Here is a 9,828-nt window from a genome sequence, read left to right as displayed (position 1 = left end):
TCCGACAGGGAATTTGTCATGGATGTTGACTGCATGGAGACGCTCCATCTCTCCTGTATCCTGTGTGTGTGCATGTGTGTGCAAGGATACGAGTGCATGTGAGCATGCGTGTGTCCCATGTGTGTGTGTATGTGCTTGTGCGTGTGTGTGTGTGTGTGTGTGTGTGAAAGTTCTGCCAGAGCTAGAGATAGACGCTAATCAGTTATTTGCACCTGCTCTGGGAAATAAGAGCAGGGCTCACTAGTTCAGGAAGCTGGGAGGTAAATCCTCCAATAGAGCGTTGTGATTCCCTGGCTTCGACTACTGACATTTCTTTAACCTCTCTCTGTTCCCTGTGTCAATAGATCTTGGTTTAGATCAACCCTGGGATTCTGTATCACTGGAGGTGTCTGTAACTGATAGTGTCACTGATTACTTCCCCTCCATCACTGCCTGGACAAAGCTGAACAATAAAGTTTTTTAGAAGATTGGGTTTGCACGACGAGCCTGTCAGCTTGCTTCCATTTCTGTGGCAGTCTTAAAAATGTCGCTCAGAATGCCTCAGTGTCAAGCAATCCAACAGAATCGCCACATAATATTTTATTTCACAGTAACAATCATTTCCTGAATAATTTTCCATGAAAAATGTTTAACTGTTATGAGTCATTTATTGTTTGACCCTGGCTCAGATCATTCTCGTCTGCCTACTCATATTTCAAGAAAAGGAGGGAGAACAAATGCAGGAACAAATTAAAAGCATAAAATGATTCAGCAGTTAGAGAGACAACTGGAAAATAAACTTCAGTCAAGAAGCGATTAAATAGCGGGCGTAGGAGTCCTCTAATTCACATTCACTGGTGAAACACATCACAGATAACCAGATACATAAAATAACCAATTAAAGCTATTACACATCTGATCTTTAAAGTTGAATGGATACATACCGGATGCATACTTTCGAAACAGCTACTTATCTACTTGGGAGGAAAGATCATATACATGTCTGCCCAGTGAAAAAATGTGACCTCTAAGTACACACAAGGACAGAAAGGCTCAAAAAATCACAGTTTGTCTGTGGTAACTAAGCACACTATCAACGCTGACTTCCTTTTCATTATACTTTCTCTCTGCACGCCTCTCTGGATAGAAAATATCTGCTAAGTTCATCATTGACATAAATGTAAAATGTCTTCTTTTAGCAGTTGTTTTTGCCCAAAGCGACAAATATATTTGTTTATATGTTTGCATATATATACAAATAGTCCAGATTTATATGCACTGGCTACAGCTGTGTCACATAGGAAATGTTGCAGTGAGTGACTCAACTGTTTTGAGAACTGAGGCCTATCCCGTTGAATCTTTCCCATCTCGAAGTGTCATGAAGAAGAAAAAAACAACAAACAAGTGGACAATAACTTGGCTCAGACTTTAGCTTGTTAGCAAATTCCACTAGCTTCTCATGACTCACTGTGGTCTGAGGTTGGATTGCAAAGCCGAGGTGTTGGCCACAGGGTGGGAACAGGTGACACCAGACTGGAGGAGAGACCTGAAGGGAAAGACAGACGATTGGCAGCTGTGACAGCTCTAACTGTTCTGCCTGCCTGTCTGACGCCGACGCTGAAGGCAATACCCTGATCAGCTCTGGTGTGTGTGTGTGTGTGTGTGTGTGTGTGTGTGTGTGTGTGTGTGTGTGTGTGTGTACTGCTGAGACAGAAGCACATGGCTGTGGCATGAGATCTCTGAGCCATATCACATTTACAAGACTCATAAGCCAAGTGATATTTCTGTCACAGAATACACTTTCAAGCCAGTTACTAACATTGTGTAGAGCAATAATCCAGCATCGTCCTCTCTCCCTGGTCCCTCATTATAAACTCAAGCACTGACTCAGAGAAGGAGATTGTCCTCAATCCATATGAATTAGAAGCCTTGACCTGCTTAGACCTTCTCTTTACAGAAATAATGGGATTTTCTGAGACAGGAATGGGGTTGGTTGGTCTGGGTGTGTGTCAAAGGCTCCATGAAGAAAAGTCCTTTTAAGAAGGCTGAATGATTTCAGAGTGGTCTACTTCAAGGGAATAATAGCATTTTTTCCATTTGCCAAAAGTGCAGAAATGAAGCTTATACACAGTATATTATCAGTTTTATAGAACATTCATACGTTCTATTAAACGTTCATACTCACTCCTTAACCTTTCTACAAAGCCATTAAACAAAAGCTAGATGCACAAAGCATTGCTCACATATATTCTTCTACAAGTAGGCTAAAACTGAGCATGAAAGGGAAGCAATGATGATATAAATCAAGTAAAAAAAGTTGAAAATAAATTGAAATGAAGACATTTCCCTACAATTCCCATGTAGACGGGACAAATATGTATGCCTACAGGCAGACACATTCTTTAAATGTCTACCCATTATCTTTTGACGCACACATTCTATACGCAGTCCATTGCCCCGAATTGCATCAGAGGAATTGAACATTTGGGAAAAGCATGATGAAAACTAACTCTGTAGCCATTGCCATTTGTGAAGTCCACTCTGGTCTTGCAGTAGCTGTGGGATACACTGTGTGAAGCATGTATGTCTGAGTGCTTCTCTCACCATAATCTTGTAAAAGGAATCCAATTAAAAGCACCTTGGCCCTGAGGAAACCGGCGAGGCCGATACCTTTTAAAAAGTCATTTGAGAACCCCGCCGCCTGCAGCCGTCTGGAGAGTCTCTGGTCTTAACAGTGTGACGGCAGGAGAGAGCTGCATCTGGGATTTCTTTTCCTCTACGCGCCAGGGGAAAACATGCACCAAGGGCAGTCGCCATCACCTCAACTTAAACACAATGCACCTGTTTGTTCTGAAGGGACGCCATTTTATTCAGCTGTAACAGTAAGCCTAATGGAGATCCACAATAACAGTACAGTATCTCTGGGTGTAAAGGTCAGTCCTGTCAAGCTGGCATGGATGAACAGGGCTGCTAGCTGTGACGCTGCATCTTGATTGACAACTCTTTTATAATTCGCCCATATCAGCAAACACCTTTCAGCCCACTTCCAACAAAGAGAAAGAGAGCAGGAGAGGAAGGTCGAGATAACACACAATCATCTCAAACAGGGAGGACTGAAAGGTAATTCGAGGCGGTGCGTTCACGGTGACACACAAAGCACCTAAATGAGCACAGCCTCACTTGTAGTATGAGGTCATTAGGAAAACGTTAAAAGAGAGAGGGGGGGGGGGGGTAGAACCACGTATCCAGAAATGGCTCATTTTGAATAACTGACAGTTGTGGGGATCTTTCCGTTCTTTCATCTCAACCTTTAAATCACAGGTGTTTGTAAGTAGGCTATGTAACGGGGCTCTTTAGATATGAATCTCCTGAATCTCCTGGATCTGGGAGATGCTAGGATTTGGGGGTAATTGGATGCACACTGCACCATCTCAGAGCATCGCTCTCTGATCTTTATGTTTTCTTGTTGTTAATAAATAACAGATTTTTCCCATCAGTTCACAAAGTTGTCACTGAATAGAATTGCATGAATAATGATTTAGGCTATTGTTTTGTCCTATTTAGAAAAATCTATTAATTATTTTACATTTCTTGATGACTGAATGGAAATGTTGCAGTGAATACATTGCCATGAATGTTCATGTTCTTTGGACATTCCTGTATATTCAATACATAATAATTCATAATATTACACTTGTCTTCAACATGTTGCCTCTAACAAACATTTTTTCCCCAGGTGGCTGGAAGACAGAGCTTTGATAAGGCTTTCCTATGAAAGAACTTGACAAGAACATACTATCTTGATATTTGCAACTAACAAGCCTTGCCTTGGAGAGTGAAAACAATTCACACAAAGAGAATATTCTTACACGTTTTCTCAAAGAACTGAGTGAGGATGCACTGCCAGTTACCATAGCAATTGTCGACAGTGTCACATGGTTACCTAGGAACCAGGCCTGTGGTGCTGGCCAATCTATTCATTTGTTTTTGGCACGCCTCCATGTACAACTAAAATATGGAATACAGCCGTTAAAGAATGCATGGGCATATTTCTAAAGCACTTGACAACAGACTAACAAATGACAAATACGTGTAAATATTTGGGGGTGGGGGCGTTTACATATCAAGTAGTTGGTAGGCCTTTACACATAATCCTGTTCTACATTGCCTGGATTTATAGTTCAACAGGGTTCAATACTAGGCGGAAATAGGGAGGGGCTAGCAGGTGCTTCAGCACCCCCATGAAAGACGAAAGCACCCCAATAGCACCTCCAAAAATAATTTCTGAAAAATCCAATCGGAGAATCGGATGTTAATTGTACGGAGTTTGACACGGAGCTGATGCATTTGCCGCGGATGCAGAGACGGCAGCCCAACTGCAGTTCCATTCAAATTAGCATCACGAGTAGCCAAATTTTGCTAATTTATTAATAGTATGTATATATCATATAGGCCTATATATGTAATTGCGCAGCTCCCCCTGTCTATGATCTAGCACACCCTCAGCACCTGCATTACAAATTATCTGGCGCCGCCCTAGCTAATCAAATCCAATACAGGAAATGGTTGCATAATGCATCCATGGATGGGTCACATGTAGGCCAACAGGAGCACAGAGACAGTATTATATTATCTACCATGGAAACCCACCCACCTGAGACTGACTCATGGCTACTGGATGCATAGTGGAAGGCTTGGGCCATAAGCAGGTCGGAAGTACAACCGTACAATGCCCATAATAATAAAAGTTAACGTAGGGCAGTGTTCCATGGCCTAGTTTTGTTTATACTGTGGTGATAGCAATCACCAATAGATTCTGTCTGCCGAAACAAATTTGTTCTCCACTCAAAACAGAGACTCAAAAAACTGTCACATGTGAAACAATAAAACATTGTGACTGCGTGCACATGTATATGTGGCCTCGACGTGGAAGACACCTAAAGCAGCTACAGAGAACAAAAATAAATGTTGATTACCAGTATTACGCGAAGCGAAATCTTGTAAGGAGCCCATCTGCCAGATTAAGTGTCAGCCCTCATTACAACTCCTCATCTATATACAACACTGCCCTCTACTGGTGGATAATAATCTTAACACTGCGCCAACATTGGTTAAATGCGACCTCTACAGATCACCACGTTTACAGTGGTAAGTAATTATAGATAGATTAGATTGTTGATTTGGTCACACCCAACTCATTTTATACAATAGGTGGACCTAAGTCAATAAATTATAGGCCTACACAAATATTAAAGCAACTATTCCTTCATATTTGATTATTAACTTTCACAAGCATAGTCAGTCTCCTTAGAGACCGTCAAAAATTGCCAATGCCGACTATATTTCAAGTCGTCACGGCGGGGTATTGGGTAAAGTTTTCAACTAGCAATAATCGCGCCTCGGATAAACCTCATAGGCTACGATACTGCCACTGCGCAAAGCTAACCTTAAACCGGTGTACGGACAGACCGTATATCTGAAAGATGAACATCCCAGTGATGGTTTGCATCGAGACCTTACTAATTGTAGATATACAGTCCTTTCAAATTACATAGACCATACATTAAGTGATGTGGCAAAACAATACTTCGTTAAAGTATGTTTCGGTCATTGTTTTTGATCATTTAATAGAAAAACGACTCACAATGCATTGTGGGATGCACTGGTTTTGTCAACGGCGAGTTTGTCAACAATAATTTTACTTAAATGTAGAATGTTCACATCTACCTGCCTTGAGGCGTTTATTTTCGAATAGTGTGATTGCTTAGTATAAATATAACTCACATCCGATATGTTCAAAATGTTACAAAGAAACATATTTGAAACATTTAAAACTACGGTGGCCACAAAAAGCGCGCAATAACATAGACACCTGGTGGTAAAAACCCTCTCCACTCATACTTCCTTTTAACAGTTTTACAAACTACAATTGTAATTTAACTGGAACCGACATTTTTTGCACATTTACTGTTTGGCAAATATGGTTTTATTTATATAAATGTATGTAGCCTGAATTTCATTTAATGGCTTAATCACTATTAAGCAAATGTTGTAATTTTCAAATGTTCTTTTCCCTGCCCTGCGAATTTCTTTCAACCGCTAGATGACAACCTCTCCGCCTTTCAGCTGTATCACCCATAACATTTGCACACACGGTGAAAACGTTGACAGTATGTGGAACCCCTCAACCTACATGCCCCAATTGCAAACGACAAGATAAGGTTCTAAAATTCCCATAGGTCAGCGCCTCTCACAATCTTGGCTTGGGCTGTTAAATTCTTGCATTTGTACAGAATTTCGTAGGCCTACATCTGTTGTGCTCAAAGCAGGTTGGTTAGTTAACACCATTTGCCCGTAAAACTCAATCTCTTTCTACTGGATCTACAGATAGGCTACAGTAACCGTCGAGTCGATTTAGTTTGGTACGTTCTTTCGAAAACTATTCTCAATTTGATATGAGCGCAATCTGTACCTAATCGGCAAGAATTTCCCTCACGGTCTGTATCAAGGCAGGCGTCGTGGTCGGTAGAACGGAAATAGAAGGCTCAGTAACGCACATTAACGTGATTTAATATTCTAATATTTCATAATCAATTAATTAAAATGAGTAACACAACATTTAACACAAGTAAGTTAAATAGCATACTAATCATTGAGCTTACAGTTAAATAAAAATGTACTTCCATTATTTTTAATACTAAAGGGAAACACGTGGTCTCATGAGACGTCTCTCTCAGGTCTAACAAGACAATTGAACACCAATTACACAAGTAGCTGTGTGTAACCCCCCAAAACATTAGTGTAGTTCTAGAAAGCATTTCTTGTTTTGTAAAGCCACACTGGGATAACGCAGGTGCTTTGGAAGCTGAGCAGATAAGCAGAGTCGCGCCAGGTGTAAAGCCTCCTGTGCTGACACATTAGGGGGGATTTACTGCTGACAGCCAGGCCAACATGCCCCAGAGAGGCAACAAGGATCACCGTCAGGGACAGGTAAGTATGTAGATAAAGGGATTACACTGTGTTTGGGCCACATAATCTCAAATGAATCCTGCTAGCTTCTGTTTCATTCCAACCCGGCAATCCATGTATTTACCCTTCCAGCCCACAACCCAGAAATTCAAAAGGAAAAACATTGACAGCTCTTGTGACCTACAGCTACTTTATTGACCGTGGTCACAGGTCAATGTTCTCATTTGGAGATTATCAACAATAAATATTCCTGCTGAATTATTTTTCGAGCCTCATTCATCAACATTTTGTCCAGCCTCTGACTCATTCTACACCCCAATCCTAGGTCCACTCAGTGAATTGTAAGCTCAGTATTCATCTGGAATGAGTCACAAATGAGATCTGGCCTTCTTGTCCCTAAGGCTAAGATTGGACCTGTTGAACAAAGATGTGTTGTATATATAAGAGGGCCATGTGTGTGCAGTCCCTAGGCCCCTGGGCGTCCTACCAGTGGGCACAGAGATGAAAATAGAAAGCAGCAGATGGCTGGGCTATGGCGCCGTTTCAACATGGGCTTCTGGGCAGCCCACATAACACAAAGTCTTCCAAAAGGGGCCCTGTGGCAGTCCATGGTCTTAAACACACTGAGCCATTTCCCCTTCAACCATCAATCACAAGGCTTTTGTACCCTCTGAAAATCAATGTTTTACGCAGGTCAACATCCAGTCTGTGGATTAGTTTATGCCATGTGGACCAGCCCCTAGTAGGGTAAGTATCATATTTATATGTTCATGTATTTGATGGGGTAAGGGGTAATGTAAGCTTACTCTGGTAAAGCCCAAAGACTGCCAATGTGCCAACTTGGCTGATCCAGCTTATACTGTACCTTGTCTCTAATCACACATTTTCAAATCTCAGGCTTCCAAGAGACGTCAGTCTCCTTGAATCGCGGATGGATGATTAATCTGGACTAGGCCAGTGTGTATGACTTTGCGTGGTGTGTTACATCTCACATCAGGTTTGGGACAGATATTGACTGTGAGAGTCCCTCAGTGTGGACCACCTGGACTCAGGCTTGGTCGGGTAAACAGTGATTAGATTGTATGGGAAAGCAAAGGTGGGTGTGCGGGGGGGGGGGGGGGCATAGTGACATTAGTCTTGGTTGAAATGACAGTGCTGTTAGCTCAGGCAAGGCAGAGGAGATCTCAGACCTGATGGGACAGAGATAAACGTCACATGAGATTTCTTCGAGTCCCACTCCACCAGTCAGTGTGAGCTCAGGGACATTACCACACCCAGGTAGTCATAGCGTCTTTGAACACGCGAGCGTGACTCCTCAACACGTATTCTACACTGTGTACAATCTAACGTACACACAAAACCCCCATGTCGCTGCACAGCTCACACCAACCCACACACTGCTGCCACTCTGCTATTCCCGGTGCCTATTCCCATAGCATAGCACAGTCACACCAGCTTGTCTCTCTCTCTCTCTCTCTCTCTCTCTCTCTCTCTCTCTCTCTCTCTCTCTCTCTCTCTCTCTCTCTCTCTCTCTCTCTCTCTCTCTCTCTCTCTCTCTCTCTCTCTCTCTCTCTCTCTCTCTCTCTCTCTCTCTCTCTCTCTCTCTCTCTCTCTCTCTCTCTCTCTATCCCTCAGCCCCCCCACTCATTCTTCCAGTCACATGCTGCTCCTGATGAGACCACTGAGCTCTGCCCCCCCGTTAGGTTAGGCTTTTCCTACCTCCTTCCTTCACAGTTAATAAGTCAGGCTGACAGACAGGTGATGTGGCAGCAGGTCAGGGTGCCATTCAAATCAAACTGCTCGTCATGCTTTAAATAACCTTCCCCTTGTTCTCTGTCTTCACACTTTCACCGTCCTAGACCAATCCATGACAGTTTCCCATCTCTGGTAGGAAACTCCATCTGTTATCCTGATGTCTTCAGTCTTCCATTCCAGCACACTACATCTGGCAACCTTCACCCACTGACAAAAGGAGTAATAGAGTGTCTTTGTTCTAGATGATAGTGCTGCATACCAAGGGTGGGCTGGTGAATGTGTTTGCATAGTGTTATAAGGAAAGGCAGGGCGGTATCTTATCTACCCAGATAAATATTGGTTACGCAGAACTACACTGACCCCTTTAATATACTGGCTGGATATTGGTCCTATATATGACCACCAAATATGCAGTCACGAAGATTGCAGTGTAGATAGACAATATATTCAGACTTGCAGAGAGAGTAGGTTTCTGTTTCAAAAATGGTTAAATACGAATTACTCTCATTAAATAATAATTCCCCCTGGGCCTAGATATATTGCTCATACTGTATATGGAGAATCCATCACTTTATTGTATGGTAATAAACATATTTTGTACTTTCAGTTTAGGGCATGGAAGGAATTACGTAATACCATCTACAACCAGTAGAAGGCACTCCATACACACAAATTAGCCCCTTGACGTCAAATTCAGATCAGACCTGGAATTGGCCTCTCAAAACTAATTAAGTATCAACAAAGACTGATTTACGTCACATGGAATACATGTAATAAAGGTAATTTCTCATTGGGTACAAGGAGCAAGCTGTGCAGTCATTGTGTAAGAATGTTTCACAAAAGGCTCAAATGTTGTCCATGGTTGACAATCCAGTTACTATTGTTTATCAAAATATAAACTCAATGTAGACCAGACTGTGGTCCAGTGGCTCAACAATATTCCTTGTTTGTGTTTGACAAGTTATTACATGTTGTGTAAGTGTAACTGTCCATTTAACCATGAATGTCCTGTGAGGCGAGACAACATCCTATGAGCTACCTAAGTCTATTAATCATTACCCTTCAGACAAACAGGCCAGACAAGTTGAAGTCAAGCAACCTAAACCACCTATGCTCTACCTGGCT

General features: G+C 42.1%; 1 non-coding gene across 1 annotated transcript; it reads right to left on the bottom strand.

Moving 5' to 3' along the window:
* Window positions 1–5,281: 5,281 nt before the first annotated feature.
* Window positions 5,282–5,422, bottom strand: LOC146258433 (U4 spliceosomal RNA). Its single transcript, XR_014729829.1, has one exon. It is a non-coding gene; the product is annotated as a U4 spliceosomal RNA (small nuclear RNA).
* Between the last annotated feature and the right edge of the window lie 4,406 nt (window positions 5,423–9,828).

The sequence above is a fragment of the Hypomesus nipponensis genome, chromosome 14 (assembly GCF_054491055.1).
Source record: "Hypomesus nipponensis isolate SF chromosome 14, ASM5449105v1, whole genome shotgun sequence".
Classification (NCBI taxonomy): Eukaryota; Metazoa; Chordata; class Actinopteri; order Osmeriformes; family Osmeridae; genus Hypomesus; species Hypomesus nipponensis.
The sequence above is the reverse complement of the archived record's forward strand: the minus strand, read 5'-3'. Positions and strand labels throughout refer to the sequence as shown.